This window comes from Magnolia sinica, chromosome 10 (genome assembly GCF_029962835.1).
Source record: "Magnolia sinica isolate HGM2019 chromosome 10, MsV1, whole genome shotgun sequence".
In the NCBI taxonomy this organism is placed as follows: Eukaryota; Viridiplantae; Streptophyta; class Magnoliopsida; order Magnoliales; family Magnoliaceae; genus Magnolia; species Magnolia sinica.
The window spans coordinates 60,027,260-60,052,920 of NC_080582.1; the positions used below are offsets into that span (position 1 = coordinate 60,027,260).

The following is a 25,661-nucleotide window of genomic DNA, read 5'->3' on the forward strand; positions in this document are numbered from 1 at the left end:
ACGGATCGTGGTTATCATCCATAGAGGATCGTGGTTTTCTTCCACACTGGGTCGTTGTTCATCCCACACTAGGTCGTTCATCCACGATGGTATGTGGTTGTGAACCACGAGCCAATGTGGATGGCAACAATGTTCCATTTGTAGGGTTGTGGTTCACCTCCCCAGTGGATCGTTATTTCCGTCCATATCGAACCATGACCCTATATGGACGACAACCACGATCCACGATCCAGGCCAACTGTGAACCATGACGTTATATGGATGACAACCACGATCCCCGACTTTATATGGATGACAACCTCACCTCCCTACATGACATGTTGAAATACATAAATATTATGCTTTTGTGTTATAGGACAAAATCCCTTTAATGCAAATAGTTGAAGCAAAAATTGTGCAACTAAAAGAGCACAATGCTTCGTTAAGGCAAGAGATGAACCTGCTAAAGGATGAACTTAATAAGAAAAATGTATGTGAAATTGTATTTGTTTAAATTTTTAAATAGACATTATGTTATGAATTGCATAGATAATATGTGATTTTATTATAGCACAATATTGATACTTCGCAATTGAGTGAGGAAGGGAGAGGACAACCAATGGGTGCAGGAGATGCAACTGGGGTAGATACTACTCCTGATGCAGATGTACCTAGGCCACAACACAATGTTTTGGCCACTAAATTTTTGCCCTCTCCATACACGACTCCATCTTCTTCTCTTGTAAAGGAGGGTCGTCAGGGGTTAGTGGATCCCCACCGAGCTCTAACTGATGCTGAAGACAACGAGTTGAGAGTTGCACAAGAATCAGGTTCATATCACTGGTTGAAAAGCATCTATGACTTAAATTCATGGGTCGACTCTGAGGTAAGTTTCTAACTGAAATGACCAAGCTATATGTCCTAGAGGGAGGGTGAATAGGACTATACCAAATTAAAAATAAATACAACGGAATATGAAACAAAGAATAAATAACACTATACACCAATCACTGTATAGGAATGAAAAGCAACCTAATATAAAGAAATATAAACAAAAATTGTTCTAAGGACAACCTTACACCAAAAACCAAAGTTTATGGTAGGACAACCTTATTTTTAGAACAAATAGAGAAACTAAAGCTAGAGATAGCAAAAATATAATGCTGAAATGTAAAACTAAATTATTACAACATTCCCCACTGTGCTTGAAATGAAATGATTACAACATTCACATTCACACATACATTCCACAATTCTAAATGATAAAAGATAGGAAATATAAATCACTCGTCCACAACACAAAGAATTATAGTGGTTCGCTTGTATGTTTACCAACTATTAAACAATAGCCACACAGAATGCTACTCCACTCCTAATATCCTCACACAGGGGATATTAACGTTCACTATCAAATAGGTTTTCACAGGTTCACCCAAAACCTTCACAATTGTGTCTTTTTCAAAGGGCTTACATAATTCAAAAACCCTCACTTTTGAGTTTTCTAGCTCTCCTCAGATAACCAACAACTTTAAGATTTTTCTGGCTTAACCTCAAATAAAACCAAACAATGTAAATTACACAAATTGTAAAATACCTAATTTTCTCCTTTGTTGTAGCAACCCAGAAGAACCAAGTTGGAGTAGAGATTTGAATGTCAAGGTTCAATGCCCAATACTCACTTTATAATGGTTCTAGGTTCTAATAAATTTTAAATTAAAACAAAAGGATTAGCTCTAATTGATTTTGATTTTAGAAAAAGGAAAACAACAATTCCTCTTTTTAGATTAGATTGGAATGCAAGAAACAAAATCAATTAACAAAGCTAAAGAAAGAGAATATTAAATATGCACACTTAGCTTAAATGGAGCACCGACTTATCTCTCAGAAGACTGAATTAAATTAACTTGAATTGCTTGTTTTATTCTGAGATTCGTGCTCTATTTATAGGTAAGCAAATCATGTCTTTAACTGGTCTAAGGACCTCTACGACTGGTCGTAGAACCAACAGATATTTGAAATTTTCAGGCGCGATAAGATTGGCAGTTTTACGACTGGTCGTGGGTGTCCTACGACTGGTCGTAGGCTCACATGACTAGTCGAAGCAAGTCGATTTTGAGCACTGAACATTGAGTCGTAGCTTTACGACAAGTCGAAGATGCAGTCGACACTGTACCTACGACTGGTCGAATAGTCCCCAGGACTAGTCGAAGCCTAACAGAAAATTTCCAATGTTTGTAACAAACTTACGACTGATCCAGGAAATATTTAGACAGGTCGAAGTATTGCTAGGACTAGTCGAACAAAGTCCAAGACTAGTCTCAGAACAGACTAAACTCACTTATAAAAAAACATATGAATTATGTATCTGAAATGACCTACTCTAAAGGTCAACCTAAGGTCAGTCATACCTCAATAGTAAAGTAAGGACATTGAATATAGGAAACAAGTGACCTTTGAAAGTAGTGAAGCTTGAAGTCTTGATGTCGTTTAAACTTGAGAGCTTTTTGAGATCTTGAGGTTGAACTTGAAAGCTTCTTAAGTTTCTTGACTTGTGAATAGTGCTTGTCAACCTAAGTTGATCTTGAGTAGAGCATTGTTCTTCACAGATGCAACCTTCATAACAGTGTCTTTGGCACCACAAATTTGACAATAAACAGGCTATAAACTATAGCACTTACAATCTCCCCCTTTGTCAAATTAGTGACAAAACACACTTTCAAGATATGTTACATAACACAAAATATCTGATTAAAGAATCATGCACCAGTTATTATATCTGATTAAAGAATCATGCAACAGTTGTTATCAACCGGCATCCTGCAGACTTGTAAATCAATACAGTCCACCTCTGCACACCTCTGCTCATACTCCCCCTGAGTAACATACTCATAAAACAATGTGTAATATACAATGCTACTCCCTCCTCATGACAACATCCATATCATATCCAATACTCCCGCTTTTTGTCACAATAGGACAAAGGAAGCACAAAATAGATGGTTGAGGAGAAATAATCAATGAGAAATATGAGAGGTAACTAGTCAAGATATGAGAACATAGCATAAGCAACACAAATAATTCATAGACTGAGTTAAATTAAAGAGAGCGGCAAACTCAAAACAAGTTAGGAGTAATAAAGTTATTACAGACCAGTAAACTTGAAAATACTAATTTGACCCAGATGAAGGAGCATGAATGGAAGGATCAAGTTGATGCATGCCTTTGTTCAAGCGCCTAAGATATTTGTGCATATATTTGAACTGTAAATCATGGGCAAAAGACATGTTTTCCATCTTAACATTTAAATTCTCAACTTTATCTTCCAATGCACTCAGACGTGCATCAAATGAAGAAGGCTCATAATCTGGATCATTTGTAGAATCAGACTCAAGCTCTTCAAAAATATCATCCATGTTAATATCATCAGGAGGAAGATCACCAACTTCTTCCTCATGTACAACTTCAGCACCGCCAACACCATCACCTTGGCCAGGAAGGTAATCCAGTTTCATCTTATTGATATTAAAATTGTTAAATATCAGATGATGGATAGGGGCCTCTCCAACTGGCATGTCGACTGACATATGTGTAGCCAACACAGTCATCAAATATCTAAAAGGAATGTCACTATGACCAGGATGGAGACGAAACTGAATGATGAAATGACAAATCAAGGATGATAAACAAACGTTAACACCTCTAACAACAGAATGAAGAATACGAACCATGAAGGACGTCAATTCAGATTTGTTACCGGACCGAAGATACAAATTAGACACAAAGATTTTGTGAAGAACTCTGTATTTGGATAATAAATATTTTGAAGGAAGCGCATTCCCTTTATGCGTCCATTGTACATCCAAATTGCATAAGTCCTTAGTCAGCATAAATTTTTCAGTGACAGAGGGTTTATCAGATAAAGTATGGATGGGAATACCCTCATCATTCACTGGAATATCCATAAGGGTTGAAATCAAATGTCGATCAACTTCAAATGGCCCTTCTCTTGTGGAGATAGAAAAAGTTAAATTTTCCAGTGAGAAAGCACATATGCATGCAAACATGGATTGGGTAATGGACCGGTATGCTGGCCTACCCCAAAGCAATAAGTTATTCCAACATACAGATTGGAGCATAGGAAAAATATCTAAAGGAGCAACATGATTAATATCTACTGGATGTTCAACAATAACATTATGCAATCATATGTCCCGAACATATGATGGATCGTCCTCAGGAGCCCTAAGATGACGCTTAATGATAGGGGCTGATCTGGAAGAAGAAGACGGACCACGGGACGCTGATTTTCTTCCTTTAGAAGCCATATGCAACAAACATTTTAAGAATATAGAGAGTTGCAAAGGATTGAGAAAAGGGTTTTCTCAAATCAGAATTTTCAAAAGAAAAACCCCAAATCTCAACTAAATTCGAAATAGACAACTTCAAGAGAGAAATAGAAGCAATTTAGACACAAATCTACAAGCAAAATGCAAATGGAGCACTAACCTTAAAGATTTTGGAAGATGGGTTCGGCTAGTCATGTGTCTGCTCGTTGGAGAGTGAAGATGAAATGAAGAAGAAAGTGATTTCCCCCAAATTTTAAGTGAATCCACGCGATTCACGACCGGTCGTGGGTATACATGACTGGTCGTGGATACTCACAACTAGTCGAGTACAGGCCAAAAAATCTGATTTTTTGCGTATTTTTCAAGATTTGAAAACTAAACTAGCAAATATATACAATATGATACAAATAGGCATAATTAATCATTTAAAATGCACATGCCGAGATCAAATTTCATTTTGTTAAACCTACTTTTGTTGAGCGGTTTAGTGAAAATTTCAGCACATTGATTCTCGGTAGGAATATATTCCAAGGATATAACTTTTTCTTCTACTAATTCCCAAATATAATGAAATCTAATGTCAATGGGCTTAGAACGAGAATGTTGAATTAGATTTTTTGAAATATTTATGGCACTGGAATTATCACAATATAATAACATAGAATCTTGTTTAATTCCATAATCACTTAGCATATGTTTTATCCAAACAAGCTGTGTACACGCATTACCAGCTGCGATATATTCAGCTTCAGCTGTTAAAATTGATATAGAACTTTGTTTCTTGCTAAACCAAGAAATTAAACAGTTTTTGATATAAAAACAACCACCACTGGTTGATTTTCGATCATCAAGATTACCAGCCCTGTCAGCATCCGAGTACCCAGCTAATTGAACACTAGTCTCATGAGGATACCAGAGATCAAGATTAACAGTACTTGCGACATATCGTATAATCCGCTTGACAACAGTCAAGTGCGATTCTTTAGGATCAGATTGATATCTAGCGCAAATACCAACACTTAAAGCGATATCTGGTCTACTAGCAGTTAATACAATAGACTACCAATCATACTCCGATATAATTTCGGATCCACATTTTTACCTGCAGAATCTTTTGAGAGTTTCAAGGTTGTACTCATAGGAGTATCAAAGTTCTTACCATTCTCAAATCCAAATCTCTTAATCAAGTTCATAGCAAATTTAGATTGAGAAATGAACACTCCATCAAGTTTTTGTTTTACTTGCAACACGAGGAAATAATTCAATTCCCCAACCAAGCTCATTTCAAACTGAGATTTCATCAAATCTGCAAACTTAATAGTCATGTCAGTACAGGTAGATCCATAAATGATATCATCAACATAGATTTATACTAATAAGATGTGATCCTTATGTTTTTTAATAAATAGAGTTTTATCAACACATCCCATTTGAAAATTATGGTTTAATAGAAACTTTGTTAGTTTCTCGTACCATACCAGGAGCTTGTTTTAAACCGTAAAGTGCCTTTTTAAGACGATACACATGATCCGCATTTTTGGGGTCTTCAAAACCCATTGGTTGTTCAACATAAACTTCCCCATGCAGATCGCCATTTAAAAATGCACTTTTCACATCCATTTGGTAAATCTTAAACTTTCTAAAACACGCAATGGATATAAAGAGTCTGATTGATTCAAGACGTGCTACTGGTGCAAAGGTTTCATCATAGTTAATACCTTTAATTTGAGTGTAACCTTATACCACTAGCATAGCCTTGTTTCTAACTATATTGCCAAGTTCGTCAGACTTGTTTTTAAAAATCCATTTGGTTCCAATGATGTGTTTATCTTTGGGTCTAGGTATGAGATACCAAACATCATTTCTCACAAATTGGTTAAGTTCTTCTTACATTGCAACAATCCAATTTTCATCAGCAAGAGCTTCTTTTACATTAAATGGTTCTATATGGGATGTAAAACATACGTAATTGCATATATCCTCAAGTTGTCTATGGGTACGAACACCAATGAGAGGGTTTCCAAGAATCTGTGTGGTTGGATGATCTTTAACAATCCTTAGTTCAGAATCAGTCTGATTAGATGAAGTATCAGGTTTCTCAATTATAAGAACTTCATCATTATCTGAACTTGAGACAGGTGTGCTTAAGTGATCATCAATGACTACATTGATGGACTCTTGTATCACACCAGTCCTTTTGTTCAGAACCCTATAAGCTTCACTGTTTAAAGAATATCCTAAAAAGTTCCCATCATCACTCTTCGTATCAAATTTTCACAGATTTTCACGATCTCGTAAAATATAGCACTTGCTGCCAAAAACTCGAAAGTATTTGACAGTAGGCTTCTTATCGAACCACATTTCGTAAGCTGTTTTATTATTACCTTTACTAGTGTAAACCCGGTTAATAATATAGCAAGCTGTATTGACTGCTTCAGCCCAAAGATTCTTAGAGAGCTTCATACTATTTAACATGACATTAGCCATTTCTTGAAGCACTCTATTTTTCATTTCAACAATTCCATTTTGTTGTGGAGTTTTGGGTGCTGAGAATTCATGTAATATTCCCAGGTCGCTACAGAACTTCTCAAAACCACTATTCTCAAATTCAGATCCATGATCACTACGAATCTTACTGACTTGAGAATATTTTTCAGTTTGAATCCTTTTGAGAACCTTTTTACTTCTTCTAGGGTTTCTGATTTATCCCTTAAGAAGACAACCCATGTATATCTGGTAAAGTCATCTACTATTACCAAGATATATTTTTTATCACCTCGACTTTCCATCCTGGTAGGTCCTACTAGGTCCATATGGAGAAGCTCGAGTGGTCTTGATGTGGTATTGGAATTCACCTTTTTGTGTGAGTTCCTTATTTATTTGCCAATCTGGCATTCACCACATATTTTATCAAATTTTTGCTGTTTGGGTAAACCTCTTATAAGTTCCTGTTTGCTCAATCTATATAGATTTCGGTAGTGTACATGTCCAAGACATTTGTGCCATAAGTCAGTCTCGTCTGTATGGACCATGTAACACGATTGATTAGATGAGCTGGATTCGCTAACAATGTAGCAGTTTTTAGACGTTTTACGTCCAGTTAATATTACTGAACCCTTGTTGTTTAGAATCTCACAGATTTGATTAGAAAACCGTACACTATGGTTATTGTCACATATTTGAGATATGTTAAGAAAGTTATGTTTAAGACCTTCAACATATAAAATATTTTTAAACAAAGGAAGGTTATAGAGTTGAACAGTACCTTGGCCCATAATCTTGCAGTTCCTGCCATCACCAAATGTGACTGAACCATCAGTCATGTCTTTGAGATCGGTAAATAAACCTTTATCACCAGTCATATGCCTTGAGCATCCACTGTCTAGGGACCACTTTGAATGGCTTGTTGCTTTGAAATTGGTGTGAGCAACCAAGCAGGCAACTTTAGGAACCCATTTTAGAACTGTTTTGGGTTTAGGAGTATAGTTGGTCTTATTCTGACTGATGTTGTAAGAATGACCTACTGAGTTAGATTTTAAGAGCTCCTTGAGTAAATCTACTATCTTTTTAGCAAGAGGGTTTTGATTTTGATTTTTAAAGTTGACATAGCTGCTTTTAGGTTTTTGAAAAGTTTTTGTATTTTTAGAAAAACTTTGATAAGTACTTTCCCTTTTGAGTTTGAGGACTCTCCTTCAACAAACTTGGGAGGAGTATACTTTTGATTAAGAGGTGTATTCTTATCATAGCCCAATTTGGATCGATCACCACTTTTTCTTGAACCGGATAATAGTTTTTCTAACTTTGGATCTCCTTGGACATACCTCCATGTATCCTTTAAACTCAGAAGAGAAGATACTTCAATTTTAAGTATCTCATTTTCAGATTTCAGATTTTCAATCAGCGAGGTTTTGAATTCTAAATCGCATTTTGATTTTTCAAAGCAATCTGAAATTTGGAATTTTTCTAAAACAAGTGATTTAAAACATTATTTGAGTTTAGAAAACTTTTCTTTTTGAAGTTTAAGTTTGACAGCAATTTTACAAGTTTCCTTATATAGGGCATTGTAAGCATCTTGAAGATCATCTTCATTTTCATAACCACTATTCAGATTTTCTTCACTAGTTGAATCATCATGATCTGAAAAAGTGAATTTAGCTAGAGTCATAAGGGCTTTAACTTCACTGCCCGACTCAGTTTCGGAATCTTTTGATTCAGAAGAGGCTTTAGAATCAGATGATTCATCCCAAGTAGCCAACATTCCCTTTCTTTTTATTTTGTCCTTTTTAAGACATTTGTTTGTTAAGTGCCCATATTCTTGGCAGTTGTAACATTGACTATCTTTCAAAGACTTCCAACTTTTAGATCTAGGTTTAGATCTTTTCTTATCATTTGATTTTTAAAAATCTTGTAAAATTTCTTCGCTAAAAGAGCCATATTGTCTTCAGAATTTTCTAAATCCGAGTTTTCTTGAGAAATACCTTTAGAAGATTTGAGAGCAATGGATTTACTTTTAGGAGCTTTAAAGTTTAACTCATGGGTTTGTAAAGAACCAACTAGTTCTTCTACCCTCATGTTATCCGTATCATGAAGTTCTTGGATCGCGGTTACCTTAGAGTTGAATCGTTCAGGAAGTGAGCGTAGTATCTTTGCACACACTTTACTTTCTGATATTTTATCACTAGGACCCCACATTGAGTTTACAATGTCATTTAATCTAGTGTAAAAGTCCATAAACATTTCATTTTCCTCCATATGAATTTCTTCAAATTTGGTTGTGAGGAGTTGGACTTTAGATTTTTTGACAATTATAATACCCTCATGTGTCATTTCTAATATATCCCAGGCTTGCTTTGCAGTATCATAGGATATGATTCTTTTAAACTCATCTGGTGATAGTGCGCAAGTGATTGCATTTAGTGCTTTTGCATTGGCACTACTCTCATTTTTCTGAAGGGCGATCCATGAGAAATATGGTGTTACTCTCATTGATTTTGAACCATCAATACCAGTCACTTCAGTGGTAGGTGGGTTCCATTCAGTCATTGTGGCTTGCCACACACTCTCATCCATTGATTTGAGGAAGATCCTCATCCTGGGTTTCCAATAGGCATAATTGGAGCCATCAAAGGGTGGAGGCCTAGTGACTGATAGGCTATCAAAATTTGACATCTTATAAATAGCTTAGATCGTTAGCTCAGGAATTAAATCCAAATAAAAAGCAATAAGAGCGAGCTATTAGGCTCTGATACCACTTGAAATGGCTAAGCTATATGTCGTAGAGGGGGGGGGGGGGGGTGAATAGGACTATGCCAAATTAAAAATAAATACAGTAGAATATGAAACAAAGAATAGATAGCACTATACACCAATCACAGTATAGGAATAGAAAGCAACCTAATATAGAGAAATATAAACAAAAATTGTTCTAAGGACAACCTTACACCAAAAACCAAAGTTTATGGTAGGACAACCTTATTTCTAGAACAAATAGAGAAACTGAAGCTCAACGTAATAATAAAGAGATAGCAAAAATATAATGCTGAAATGTAAATCTAAATTATTTCAACATTCTCCACTGTGCTTGAAATGAAATGATTACAACATTCACATTCACACATACATTCCATAATTTTGAATGATAAAAGATAGGAAATATAAATCACACATCCACAACACAAAGAATTATAGTGGTTCGCGTGTGTGTTCACCAACTGTTAAACAACAGCCACACAGAATGCTACTCCACTCTTAATATCCTCACACAGGGGATATTAGCGTTCACTATCAAATAGGTTTTCACAGGTTCACCCAAAACCTCCACAATTGTGTCTTTCCAAAGGGCTTACACAATTCAAAAACCCTCACTTCTGAGTTTTCTGGCTCTCCTCAGATAACCAACAACTTTGAGATTTTTCTGGCTTAACCTCAAATAAAACCAAATAATGTAAATCACACAAATTGTAAAATACCTGATTTTCTCCTTTGTTGTAGCAGCCCAGAAGAACCAAGTCGAAGTAGAGATTTGAATGTCAAAATTCAATGTCCAATAATCACTTTATAATGGTTCTAGGTTCTAATAGATTTTTAAATTAAAATAAAAGGGCTAGTTCTAATTGATTTTGATTCCAGAAAAAGGAAAACAACAATTTCTCTTTTCAGATTAGATTGGAATGTAAGAAATAAAATCAATTAACAAAGCTAAAGAAAGAGAATATTAAATATGTACACCTAGCTTAAATGGAGCACCGACTTATCTCTCAGAAGATCGAATTAAATTAACTTGAATTGCTTGTTTTATTCTGAGATTTGTGCTCTATTTATAGGTGAGCAAATCATGTCTTCGACTGGTCTAAGGACCTCTACGACTGGTCGTAGAATCAACAGATATTTGAAAATTTCAGGCGCGATAAGATTGACAATTTTACGATTGGTCGTAGGTAGTCTACGACTGGTCGTGTGTCTCCTATGACTGGTCGTAGGCTCACACAACTGGTCGAAGCAAGTCGATTTTGAGCGCTGAACATTGAGTCGTACCTCTACAACAGGTCGAAGATGTAGTCGACACTATACCTACGACTGGTCGAACAGTCCCCAGGACTAGTCGAAGCCTAACAGAAAATTTCTAATGTTTGTAACAAACTTATGACTGATCCAGAAATGTTTAGACAAGTCGAAGCAGTGCTAGGACTAGTCGAACAAAGTCCAAGACTAGTCTTAGAACAGACCAAACTCACTTATAAAAAAACATATAAATTATGTATCCAAAATGACCTACTCTAAAGGTCAACCTAAGGTCAGTCATACCTCAATAGTAAAGGATATTGAACATAGGAAACAAGTGACCTTTGAAAGTAGTGAAGCTTGAAGTCTTGATGTCGTTTAAACTTGAGAGCTTTTTGAGATCTTGAGATTGAACTTGAAAGCTTCTTGAGATTCTTGACTTGTGAACAGTGCTTATCAACCTAAGTTGATCTTGAGTAGAGCATTGTTCTTCACAGATGCAAGCTTCATTTGGCACCACAAATTTGACAATAAACAGGACTATAAACTATAGTACTTATACTAACCTTTATCTTTATTTCTTTAATATCAATTTATGAATATTATATCACACATTTTTCTCATTACGTAGGCCATCAGTCTATACTTAAACTACCTATCAACACATCATGAAAATCGATTGCAAGGTAGATAGGACTGCATATTCGTCCCATCACTATTTACGGTAATGTGAAAACCATGACCATAGTTTTCTTTAAAATATTATTAATTATTTATGTTTCTAACACTATCCAATATCTCAATAGCAAATCATGAAAATTCAACTTCGCTTGTTGTGCACTTATGGAGCTAGGAACCATAAGGATCAACAGGTCATGAAGTCTGATAAGTTGAATGAAAATCTTATAGATATAATCATCGGTGATGGTAAAATGAAACCTCTATGGAGATATGAAGTGGTAAGATCTTAGCTACTTGCACATGTACATGGACTTAAATGATATTATTAACGATAGAAAGGCATAAATTTAACTGTTATCGTATTTCTTATGCTTGACAGTTATACATCCCTTTCAACGCGAGGCAGCAACACTGGTTATGGGTGTTGTTTCTCCAAAGAAGAAAGATGTAACTTTATATGACAACATGAATACTGATTGGAAAGAAAAAAAAAATGAGCTGGTCGTCGCACAAGTAATAGACGGACTAAGGTGCTTATTCCATATTCTTGATGGTAGAGCTAAGTTTTGGGAGAAGCCATGAAATGTGAGGATAATCACTAATAGACCTGCGCAATACAACTCTAATGATTGTGGCGTATTCATGATAAAATTCATAGACTTCTTGAGTGGCATGCATGCAATTGATTTTACACCTGTAAGTATATATTTATTCATCTAAATTAAGTCTTAATTGCTTTATCTTTTGTCGTAATATTATTTCATTCTTTTTCTATAAGAGGAAATTCCTAAATTTAGAAAGACAATTGCATACGTACAAGAAAGAAGTTGACGCTGCTTTCACAAAGAAACAAGAAGAAATATCAAGCACGCCAATGAAGAGAGCCAGACACTAATTTGGTATTGAATGTTGTATGGATTGGTGTATATAATGTTTCTTCATGGGTCGTAGTTGTCTTGCACTTAGGTTCATGGTTGCAATGTTATATGGCTTGTGGTTTACAACCACAAGCCTTTATGGATGGAAACCACAATCCATAAAGAGTAACAACCACGAACCATAATAATAGACAATCATGATCCATGCAACACGACATCCACGACCCATATAACATAATAACCATGACCCACATATCATGACAACTATGAGCCATATATATTGACAACCACGACCGATATGACATAACAACCATGAACCATAGCAATTGACAACCATGACCCATACACTACCAGAAAACTGGGCAAAGGCTATGGACAAAAGCTGTAGCTAAATACCTATGGCTATGGTTTTAATCCATAGCATGACCGTAGTCATAGGTGCCATAATAATAGGTCTAAAACCTATGGCTATAGATTAAATCCATAGCCATAGATTATAATAGCTACAGATATAATCCGTAGCAATCATTTCTGTAGTTAAAAGTACATACAGCTACAGATAGTATTTGTAGCTAAAAGTAGTGTTGGATCCGTAGCAATATACCAAATTAATAAAGCTACGGTTGTTAGATTATCAGCTACGGTCAATATCCGTAGTTATTGCTTACAGTTTAAAAAAAAATTATAGTCATTCATTCATTCAATTACCACTTGCATAATCATTCATTCATTTAATTACCACCTGCACAATCATTTATTCATTCATTTACATTCATTCATTCATTCAATAATGAATCAATTACAATACTTCATTTAGTCAATTGCAATTGCAATCCTTCATTCAATCAAAGGAAATCATGAAATAGTTTCAAAACAGCTTATTAGAACAATTAAGATACACCATTACTAGAACAACTGCTCAACCCAGTGCAGTCCAGTGATGGATCATGGTTATCAAATTCTACTTTGAGTCTTAAACAACATCCAATGAAAATAATGTATCAAATCCATTGTGACTAACTTCTTGTACTAAGCGTTGTGCCTTCATCAGATTACCAAGGTTGCTATGAGCATCAACCTGCCAATAAGGGGAAGATCTGCAAATAGTAATTTCAATGCATCTACAATAAAAGAAGGAAACTAAATGATAAAACAAAACGAGGATTCACCAAGCGAGGGTTCAATGCAAGAGCCTGGCGACAACACTGGGCTGCCTCATTAAGTCTTCCTTTCCTCATATATGCACTAGCTAAATTTGACCACGCATCACAGAAATTGGGGCGAAGCTGCAAATCTTAAAGAATAAACAATATAAATATGCATATATATGTATAACAGAAAGAAGATAAGAAAGGCAGTCTTGACCTCTAGTCAGTGGTAAAGATCAACAAAAAAGGGAAACATCAGAATTTTTTTTTTAAATGTCTCCATGTGAACTTTCATTATAGCCATTTCTTTCCCACTAATGTGTCAAATGTGCAAAAGATCTGATCTGTGAAAGAATGTTGGCCAGACAATAACGATCACCTGGTATGATAATACGGTCGATTTACTCATTGCTGCTAGAAACAACTTGGGGTTGACAACACCTGTATGACTGCATACAATTGGTTGCATGTGAGCTTCAGAGGCAACAAAGCTCATTTGCCAATGTGTCAAGTGTAATACATCTAGCTGTAAATGGTGGGATCCACCATGAAGATGACCTGATGCAAAAATCAGACTAGCCACTCAACAAATAGGCACTCATTTGTATGTTGAATCAGACTGTCCATTCTTCTTGTACAAGGCGACCGGCCCTCATGAGCAGACTGGCCTAATTTTTGTGACTGGTGAATCATGGTGGAGTCCATCGTATGCAAGGCTTATATGCTTAGACACATGACCCATGTGATCTGGGTTGCATGTGAATTTCCCATGCAACCACCCATGTGATCTGGGTGGCATGTGAATTTCCCATGCAACCCATTTTAGTTGAAGTTTTCTCTTTCTAAGTGATGGTTTAGACTGTCAAAAATACCAGCCCGTAACTGAAAAATGAAGTTGAGTCATACCAATTCCATCTAACTCAACCATCAAATTCAAAAAGCATTGTATGTGTCAATGACTCTTAGGGATTTTTTATTCTTAATTTCCTAACTAAAATAACTACTTTTAATACTGATGTAGTGGGGATGAATTGTGTTGTGTATCCTGGAATGAATCATCAGTGCAACATAGTCAGGAAGTTACATAACTTACATATTGGGTGCGAAATAGGATCCTCCGCTCACTGGTACATAGGTCTATTGCTAGTTGTTTCAATAGCAATTTTTGATTGATTTGCTTTGGAGATGTCACATCTGAATCAACGGATCCACTTCCCTGGACATGAATAAGAATATACCACACATTGGACTTCAAGAAACATAAAACTTCCAGTAAAAGGAATAAATGTAGCAAGTAACAGGCATGCAAGTTCACAGTCTTGGCTTCATCAATACAACCCATCCATCCACCCATCCCATAAACCCATAAAATCAACCTAAAGATAACTTGGTTAGTTTGCAGATAAATAGAATTTTGCATTTGAAGAAAGATCATATACAGCAAGTTGTTACAAGTCTACAATGAACAATGAAGGAATCAAACTCTTTGCAAGCTGCAGTGCAGAATCCTGACCAACCAGATGATTCCGATCATCTAAATATAGACCATTTTTCTTATAATGTCTATTTTTGGAGCAATCAACCGAATGGGAGCATAACCTTAACAATGCAATTCTTTAGAACCATACAAATCTAAGAGAGGTCCCAAAACTAGAATGATTGGACCTATTTTTCTTTAGATGGATCCAAAATTCAACAGACATATTTGCACATCCAAGTGTTGAACAAATCTCAAAGTGTGGACATCCATATGCCTCACAAAAACATTCTCAAGAGGACAAGTGCAAGAGTGCAAAGATGTGAGTACAAGAGTATGGATAGCTTGTTCTAGGAAGCTTCTCCTGTCTCTAGATTATAATATCCAGGATATATATAACTCCTAGAGAGACTCTTGTGCCTCTCTAAGATCCCTTTCGGCCATCCGTTGGGCCCTGCCATGGAATGCCACAGCTAAAAAAATTACAGATCAGATATTCCAACTATCTAGGTTAAGGCCTTGTTCTAACCAGCGACAATCTTGAAAAAAAGACAATAAAAAGAAATACATTTAGGAAGAGAGATAGATATCAAACTCTTCACTGTGACAGTCAAGCTCCATCCATATTACAAATAATCTGGTTTCTCAAAGAGCGATCATATCTAAGTGGATTGTTATTTTGTTCCAGAAAAGTTGATGTAGAGAATACTGACATTGTTTGTCGGTTCTAACAGCCAATTGGCCAACATCTTCATAAAGGCTACCGGTCGATGATGAACAAGGGATGTGGATGTCTTAGGAAAGCTGGGCACGTGTGACATCTACATTCCAGCTTGAGTGGGAGTGTTGGCAAAATCGCAATGTCATGGTGTACATAGTACGGGGCGATGCGCCATTACCAGTTCTACTTATCCTTTCTATGTTTCTCACTTTATAACTGTACTTAGTTATTAAAAATAAGAAGAAAAAAGGGTGGTTCATGGTCAATGGTACAAACCTCTTCACCAAAAGACCATGGCTCATGGTCAATGGTACATGCTGTCATGTGTGGTGTTGTACATGAGCTTTATTGCATATGCTTGTACTCTTAGAGAAAAGCTCTTGAAGCCTTACATACCTTTTCAACAATCTAGTTCACATTTTCTTTTTGTTTTATTCCAACTGCAATGGCCAGTAAGTTATTCGAAGCTTTCGCATTCCCCTGATTCAAAAATATCAGAAGACATCAATATGAAGTGCCGGAAAAATAACATGGTAATACTAATGAGGTGATTTGCTGCATATGTGCTAATGTGGCACATGTGCATGATCCTGGCTCTTCAGGTACGAGGACTGTTAGCATGACCTGGCCCGTGACACATGTTTGTTACATATAGAGGGTTTGTTACCTTCCTTTCTAACCATCTTCTCATACATTCATGGCTCACTTGATTAATGGAACTGAAATCTATAATCTAATTAAGATTTTTGCCTAATTGGTATACTTTTGGCTGAACGCCCATTCAAGGTAGGGCGCACCAGAAGGGCGGTCAGGATTTTGTACATGTGTACTGTATATGCCAATGGAGATTGTTTGTGCACTTGCACGTGATGACTAACTGCTCGAAGAGTCCATTTAACAAGACATTAGCAGACAGTTCTTTCATTTTTCTTGTTTTTATTGCCACCCATAGATGACAAAAAGTAACACAGGCATCTAATAATCCGTATCTAACAATGAAGGATATTCATTTTTGGTTCCATCGCCAATTGAAATTTGCATTTGTTTCACACTCCTTTTTCTATTGGAAACCCCATAATGGTCGCATCTTTAAGTTGGAGGTCTCATGGATTAAACCTTTTGGTAATGAATCAGTCCCATGAGGCCGACATCGGCCCTGAAACAACAGAAGAATACAAACTATAGTAAACAATACTAACATTTCATTCATGAGAAAATGGAACAAAATTGAGTCCCTACGAAAGTGTTGTACCTTGCATCTATTATTAGATTGAGTAATTGGCAATGGATCAACCTCGATTATCTCTCATTTTGATATTCTCTGCACAATGGATCCCAAAATGCTTTGAATGTGAGATGTGTTTCCAAGATATTGAAATACTAGGAATATTAATGAGTTAAATAAAGGGCAACATCATGTGGCCTAAGACAAACAACCTAATCCACCATTTATACATTTCATAGTGAGATAACAGAATTTTGGTAACCAGAATCTCACCAAAGAATGATCCAACATCAAATCAGAATCGACGTACCAAAATTTAATGAGCAAAGCTTCTAACATACCAACCTCTCTAAGAATTGCAAAATGCACTTCATGTGTAGCCAGTGCAAGCATGATCAAGTTAGCATCTTGAAATGACAAAGGCATAAAGTCATGTCAAGAAGCCAAGAAAATCGACATAAAAGCTTGCAGACAGCTAGATATCTGAGACAAAAGGTGGAGATATTTACCAACCCATACAAGCAATGTTGTGTATTCAGGTCAAACCCTAGTAGATTTCTTTGCAAGCGAATGTACGACATTATCTTGTGCTCCCCCTCACCCGGCACATTGGCATCAGAAAGAATAACCTTTGAAATTCTCATGCGGTCAGAGTTGCATAAAGATCCCAGAGCCAAAGAAGAAATAGGAGAGAATAATTCAATGGTAACAGATAGATTTTTGTGTGTACCTTAATGCCACGCCACCCTGGATCCATGTTCAATCTCAGGTGTATGTAATAATGAAGAGCTGATGATGGCATGCATACAAGTGGCAATAGAATCAAGCTAGGAAAACTAAACGTACAAATAGATGAACAGATCCAAAAACATACATGCTTCAACAACAAAATATAAATATAAATAAAAACTTGAATCAACATGACCAAAAACCTAAATCAACATGACAAATCTGGGGAAAGCAGGATTCGAATTACTACAATCACAAGCAGCCATAGCATTGCCCATTTGAAAAGTCAAACAGAAGTAATCAGACACTGCTAGTAAAGTTAAAGAAAATGCAAATGATGTATCAAACGGAGGCGGAGATTAAGAAAAAAATTACTTACAATAAGAACTAACAGCGAACTGATGAAGAAAAGAACATATCCAGTTAAATTGCGCCGCATGGTATCAATCTCTGCCTCATTGTATGCTAGTATAGCAAGTGTTCCAAGAGCAAATGGTTGATACACAAGACTAAGTACTCTAGTAGGGTGATACTTCTACGAAAGTAAACAAACACCAGGCATCATCAAATTTAGTGTACAAATCCTCCACTATCCATCCTAAAGTACAATTTGTATTGGGTCCCTACTCATGCCTCAGTGGTCGATGTGAGATTCAACACCGAGAGGTTTGAGTGCCCATGTGGTGTGTGTGGGTGTAAAAAAAAAAAAAAGAAGTAAAATTTGTATTAATATGGCTACATTGATGAAAACGGTCACCCCTCAAATCAAGATACCATCTAAGATGATGGAAATGATCAAAAATAAAAATCTATCATGCAAAATAAGGGTATCATAAGCATATAAAAGGAATGTTACCATGCTATAAACAAGTAAAAGGAGTAATTTGCACTACTACATCTTATTGATTCATGTATCATTTAGCCAAAAGGGCATCACATAGAAAACATTGAAAAGAACAGCATAAGCAATTCTTTAAGAAAGGAAATGACTACATACGGGGAACAATTCAAGATAGTAATCTCCAATTGTCAATATGTTGTTCCATGAAAAGAGGCACCCATTTCCTAAAAGCCAACATACAAAAATTACGGTATATTTTCCCTGGAAATCATGGAATCTCAATGTTAATGACTTATTCAAATGATTCTCAATTCATCAATAGCATGACAAGATCCATTTTGCCATCTGTATAAATTGACTACATATTTTAAGTGACAAACCTCATGTCTGGTAGCAAGCCCATTTTCATTGTAGGAAGACATGGCCACTTCCCACCAATAACACCTAAAAAAATGAAGCACCTCTAGACTACTTAATACTAGTATCTCACATGATCTTTCAAAGTATCACTCTTTTCTATTGGAAATGAATGAAAACACTTCCTTAAGCCTTGATTATGCATGTTTGACAAAAAAAATCAGATAGTATAACATAATTTCTAAAATTTATGCATAAAGCTTTTTATAATCAATCCATACACCCATGATATAACAACCATTTTCCAAAAATAAAAAAATTAAATTAAATTAAACAGAAGAAAAAAAAAAAGAAAAAAAAACCAACTGAATTTTGTCCTTAAAAGATATCAACTCCAAACTATCATAACTGCTGACCCTCCATTCCTCTACATTTACACATTGTTTCTTTGAGCAGTGACAGTGAGTTCATCTAGGTAGTGAAGAAATTCCATAGAATGACAGAACATAACGACGCCCAGATATCTAAATCTATTTGGGAAACATGTTCAACTAAGAAAAACAACGTAATTTCCATGACCAGAAATCATATGGTGGCTCCCACATTTCCATCATCAGAACTGTCCACCAGGCAGGGCCCATGATGCGCGGGTCACACCGCCCAAAACTCATTTCCATCAGTAAATCTTAGTCCTACAAGTTGTGGATTTTCTGCAATTGAAGTGATTTTGGGAGTCTCCCATCCATAATGGGCCCCACAAGACATACACCCAGGATCTCCAAAATGTGGGATCCACCTATATACCATTGCTCGCCAGAGCAAAAAACACCATCCCATTCCAAAATTCTGACAAGGCTAATATAATAACCTAGCCCAATAATAATAAAAGGCTTACTTCCCTATTCATTCCGAACAGGGAAATTTCCGATTCAAAACTTAGTTTGTACATATGGAGCCCATGGACGGTCTATCCAAACCATTGCTCTGAAGGTCCCCATCATGGATAGATGATTCCACCAAAATCTCCCAAATTGAAAGATCCTAGCCATTAAACCTTCGGCCTTTCCTGCACTGAATGTCGTTTGCCCGAGTATTTCTTTCTAACCATGTATTTTTCACGCCAAGAATAGGAAGTTTAGTAGAGCTGACCAATCGAGATGGGACTCTGCGAATCATCCATCAATGGCTTGGATAGAACAACCATGGGTCCCACATCTACAAACAAAATTCTGAACATATGCCAAGTGGGATCATCTACTCATTGGGATCCATCTGATACACAACAAGGATGTCTCATGCATATGCCAAGTGGCCACGTCTGGTGCAGGGTTGCATCTCGTTTAGAAAATCTCTATTGGACAGAAATGGGAAAGACCCTTCACAACATCAATAAGGGTGCATTTGCTTACGAATCATATTTCTACCTCTCAATGATGAACAGGCACTTGATTTCTTGTGTAAGATATATATGTTAGATAATATTACACGATACAGAAATAGAGATTTCAATGGCGCATCCAAATGCAACTGATTTCAGAGAGAGAGAGAGAGAGAGAGAGAGAGAGAGAGAGAGAGAGAGACTAACTGTTCTTCTTCTTCTCCTCCTCCTCCTTCTTCTCCTTCTTGCGGCGAAAGGGTGTTTTGAAAACACTAGTGAGAGAGAGAGGTTAGGAAACAGAGAGAGGGGAATGCGACTGAGAGATAGGGAGAGGGTGAGGGAGGGCGAGGGAGAGGCTGAGTACGAGAGAGAGAGAGAGGGTGAGGGAGTAGGGAGTTTGGGAGATGGAGAGAGGGAGAAAAGGGCGGACACAAAAATGTCTATATGTGGGCAGGAGAAAAGGGTGGATGAAATTTTTATTTTAGGGAGGGGCGCGTGACGAACGACCCTTTAAGACCGTGCGTTTTATGACCATGGGGCCCACTGTGATGTATGTTATTTATCCACTCCGTCCATTAATTTTAAAATATTATTTTAAGGGTTGATGTAAAAAATGAGTCAGAGCGAAGCTATAAGAAGACCACACAACATATTAACAATAGAAATTTAATTTTTATTATTTCTTATGATGTGGTCCACTTAGACCTTTAATCTATATAATTTTTGGGCTAATCCACTAAAATTATATATCAGAATTAATGGGTGGCTTAAATCAAACACATATATTCCAATGGGCCCCATGGAGCCCCTTAAGCACTGTTAATATCTAATATGGCTCCAGTGAGGATGTAGGTTTTAGCTACAGATCAATTAGGTTTTAGCTACAGATTAAATTTGTAGCATAATTGCTACAAATTTAATTCGTAGCAAGAAACTTTTAAAGTTTGTAGCCTTTACTCGATTTTTTGGTAGTGATATAACATGACAACCACGACACCTATATAACTGTGAACCACAACCCATCTAACATGTCAACCATGACCCATGTAATATGTCAACCACGATGCAACATAGTGGGGTCAACGAGTTAGGACCCTAATTACAAGAAGAACAGGACAAGGAAGAAGTTTAATTATAAGAAGAACAGGACAAGGAAGAAGAAGAGTGGCAGGATGAGAGCTATAGGTGGGCTGATTTGAGGTCTTCAAATCTTTTAGCGGCCTCAGCTTTGCTTCCTTTGCAGTGTTACACCTCTCGATCCAGTGCAGTCTTATCTTATTAAAGTCTTGCTTGCAAGTACAGTGCAGCCTGTTCTTCCTAATTGGTTCAGAGCGAGCTGGCAGAGCCCTGCACTCAACACTAAGTGTCGACAAGCGAGATAGAGTGGAAGAACACGACTCAATTTCTCTGTCCACCTCCAAGAAATTATCTTTAAGTGCCAGAGTTCTAAAATTGTCTTTAAAATTTCCTGTGGAGGCCGTTGATCTTCAGGAAGATCGTCAACATCCCCAAGGAAAGGGAAGGGATCACCCATAAAGGAAGAACGCAAGAAGGACTCAATACCTTCTTCAAATATCTACTCCATTATTTTGATTGAAAGAGCAAAGAAATCTATGAATACTTAAGGTGTTGCAATAAGGATTCTAGTTCAGATTAGCTTGTGAAAGTAATTTGAAACCCAATTACCACTTTTATAAGCTGGTGAACCAATGATTAATGTGATTATGATGCACTGTGACTATTGGTTTTTCGATGCTGGGAATACCGTTTCTCGTGATTACGAGTAAGTAGCGACATTAATACAATTTCCTGAAAAAGAATGTGGTGCTGTTACCGAAGGGTCATGGATATGACGAACAATGGGTCGTGGTTGTCATCCACAATGGATTGTGGTTAGGAACCACGACCCAGTGTGTATGACAACCACGACCCAGTGTGTATGACAACCATGACCCTGTCGTGTGATCGTGGTTCACATGCACATTGGATCGTGGTTGTTATCCACGTTAGATCGTGGTTATAATCAAACATTAGATCGTGGATCAGGGGAAAATGGATTATCTACTCCCCTGTCGCCAGCCATGGGCCCAACCATGATGTATGTGTTTCATCCATTCTGTTCATCTATTTTTACAGATCATTTTAGGGCTTGATCTAAAAAATGAGATGGATATAAGTTTAAGGTGGAATACACTAGAGGAAAACAATAATGATTGGATATCCACCATTAAAATCATCCTAAGGCCCACTGTACTGTTTATTTGACATCCACGATCCAATGGTCGGGGTTTGTACATGGCTCGTTGTCATAGTGATGGTGGGGGTTTCCAACTGCAATCCATATTCCATGACAACCACGACCCATATAACATGACAACAATGACCCATAACATCTGACAATCATGACCCATGTAACATGAAAACCACAACCAATATAACATGTCAACCATGATCCACTATGCATGAGAAGCACGAACCTTTGTCAAGGTCGTGGTTTTACAACATGAAGGGTCATGGTTGTTATATATGAGGGGTCGTGGTTGTCACCATTAATAGTTGAGGTTTAATTTCTTAAAGGGTGGAAGGTTTCAAAACGTGAAATCGTCGTTTATGCCACACCTAATCCGCTCCCCTGAAAAGCCTGCATTTGCTGCTTATGCCATCAATCAAGAGTAGTGTGATATATAAAATTTTCCTACATTATTGTTGTATGGATAAGCACGTTACTTTTGCTGATTTGTATAGTATGGATTCATCTGCATAAGATCTAAGCCATATATCAGGTGGCCCACCAAGTATTTATATAGGGACTAAAAAATCAAAGTAATACAACATTCATATTTTCTACAATTGAGATTAGAAATATCAACATTAAAAGGAAGAATGCATGCAATCTAATCTATTGATCCAACCTACACAAAAGGAAGAACGTGTTTCCTGAAATTATAATTGCATTAAATGCTTATGTATGCTTTAAAAGTTAATTTAGAGTTTTTATAAGTGATTTCATACTTTTCCTATGATGTGATACAAATGACTATTGCATTTAAATGAAATTTAGCATACATGGTGAAAATATGATTCCTTGTCAGATGGATAGAATGGATCTCATATAAACATGTTCTAATACTCATTTATATGGTTCAAGTCATACCATCATCGTGAGTATGATATATGTACCATATGGCAAGTCACGAGAGTGCAGTACCATGATATATGTGCCATCTGGATGTTAGAATAGTCAAACACATTAATGCTACAGAGGGAGGCCGATTGACTGTGCACACAGATATTCCCATACCTCTTGTTGTACAAAGCACTATGGATCATGGTTGTCATGTTACATGGGTCGTGGTTATGATGAACAATGGATTGTTGTTGTATCCAGCGTGGAACGTGGTTACCAACCACGATCCATATACCGTGACAACCACGACCCACTGGAAGGGTCATGGATATGCAGAACAATGGGTCGTGATTATCATCCAAAATAGATCGTGGTTAGGAACGACCACCCAGTGTGTATAACAACCATGATCCTGTCCAATGATCTCATGGTTCACATGCATATTGGATCGTGGTTGTCATCCATGTTGGATCGTGCTTGTCGACCACGACCCACTCTGAATGGAACCACGATCCTTGCTCAAAAAGGCCTCGGTCCACGTCACATTCTCAGGATTGTTTAAAATAGGTAACTTCTTCTACACTCTGAAAACATACAACTATTGATCTAGGGACAAGGGACATTTTCGTCTAAAACATTTTATAAAGGTTGTCAGAAGGCCACCCTCAAAATATTTGAGAGGTAGGACCATGAATCGAGGCCAGTACGAAGGGTCATGGTTATAAAGCATAAATGGTCCTGGTTGTCATGGAAAATGGGGCATGGTTCAAATGCACTATGGATCCTGATTGTCATGTTACATGGGCGGTGGTTATGATGAACAATGGATCGTTGTTGTATCTAGCATGGAACGTGGTTGCCAACCACGATCCATATACCGTGACAACCATGACCCATGTAACATGACAACCACGACCCATATCAGCTGACAACCACGACCAGTGTAACATGAAAATCACGACCCATATAACATGACAACCATAATCCATATCAACTGGAAGTCATAATCCATATACCGTGACAACCACGACCCATATAACCTGACAACCACGATACAAGGTTATGGGCCAAACGAGTTGGGCCTTGCACAGGGCAATGAAAGGCACAATCCTTATAACATGACGACCACGACCTATCTGGCATGACAGCCACAACCCATATTATCTGTTAACCATGACCCATGTAACATAATAACCACGACTCATGTGTATGTGAAAAGCATGATTCATATAACATGACAACCAAGATCCAATATACATGTGAACCACAACCCTTCGTCTGGGTTAAATTGAGAAACTGAAGCTTAAGTGGCATGAAAGTTAGTCAGAATGCAAGATCACAGGGTTTCCACCATCCACTCGGCTCGAAACTTCATACATGGCCTGAAGACCATAAATTAACCGTACACGTCAAATTTCATCCATTAGATCCTTGTGGAAGTGGCCCAACAGAGAGATCAGAGGACAATAACCATTAAGAAAGCATCTTGGACATCCTTGGGAGATCTGGACCCAAATTGAACTCTGATGGAAAGAGCACGAAAAACGGTGGATATTTGTCAAATTTCACTTCTTTTGGATGGTGCAATCAGGAGATACTAACGGCAGAAGATATAACAAAAGAGAATGGCAAATCTGTAAATAGATGTGCCATGCATGCATACGTGAATCAAATTCTATTTCTAACGGTGAATGTTGTCCATACATTGGTTAAGCGTGTGGCCCACCCTGAAGTCAAATCTGCTTTAAACTAGAGGCCATGGGCCAACACTACGTACAGGAGCTGATGGAGGGAGTGGATTTCTAGGACAGGCATCATAGTGGACCCCACCAGTTTTTTGCACAAAATGTCCAAAATGAGACTTTCGCACGTCACTGGAGGGACGTGCTCTCACCGGCTAATCACAGTGGGCCACATCCATCGCCCAAACGGACGATCTGAACCATCTATTTTCTTCATAGGGTGGCCAAGACCCTGTCCAATGTCTTCTTCTGTTCCCATGCGCGCACACACATGTAACTCATGATCAAATGCAAGACGGACGACTAGAAGATCTGGTACCATGGGCCGCATCAAACTCGAGACAAATCAGCCTGTCCCGAATGGTTTTCCGAGGAGAGCGCAATGGACGTGGTGGATTTCTCGTCTGATACTGATTTTGGACCCCACCAACATCACAGCACGAGTCTCGCAACAGAGCCTGCGGTCGAATGTTGTGGGCCACCCTCTGCATTGATCAGTCCGATCTGGACCATTCAGTGGACTCCAAAGGG

General features: G+C 37.3%; 2 long non-coding RNA genes across 6 annotated transcripts; both read right to left on the bottom strand.

The window, feature by feature from the left end:
- Positions 1-13,225: 13,225 nt before the first annotated feature.
- LOC131257492 (uncharacterized) lies at positions 13,226-16,889 on the bottom strand. 5 transcript variants are annotated; one of them, XR_009177453.1, is made up of 6 exons: positions 16,848-16,889; positions 16,128-16,211; positions 14,627-14,749; positions 13,913-13,974; positions 13,555-13,679; positions 13,226-13,463 (listed from the first exon to the last, which is right to left on the bottom strand). It is a non-coding gene; the product is annotated as an uncharacterized LOC131257492 (long non-coding RNA). The 5 variants fall into 5 exon arrangements; XR_009177452.1 differs by lacking the exon at positions 16,848-16,889 and having other exon boundaries at positions 13,229-13,463; positions 13,555-13,671; positions 16,128-16,434; XR_009177449.1 differs by lacking the exon at positions 16,848-16,889 and having other exon boundaries at positions 13,229-13,463; positions 16,128-16,434.
- A 575-nt stretch (positions 16,890-17,464) lies between these two features.
- Positions 17,465-19,563, bottom strand: LOC131257493 (uncharacterized). The gene is made up of 4 exons (XR_009177454.1): positions 18,907-19,563; positions 18,683-18,787; positions 17,687-18,220; positions 17,465-17,585 (listed from the first exon to the last, which is right to left on the bottom strand). It is a non-coding gene; the product is annotated as an uncharacterized LOC131257493 (long non-coding RNA).
- Between the last annotated feature and the right edge of the window lie 6,098 nt (positions 19,564-25,661).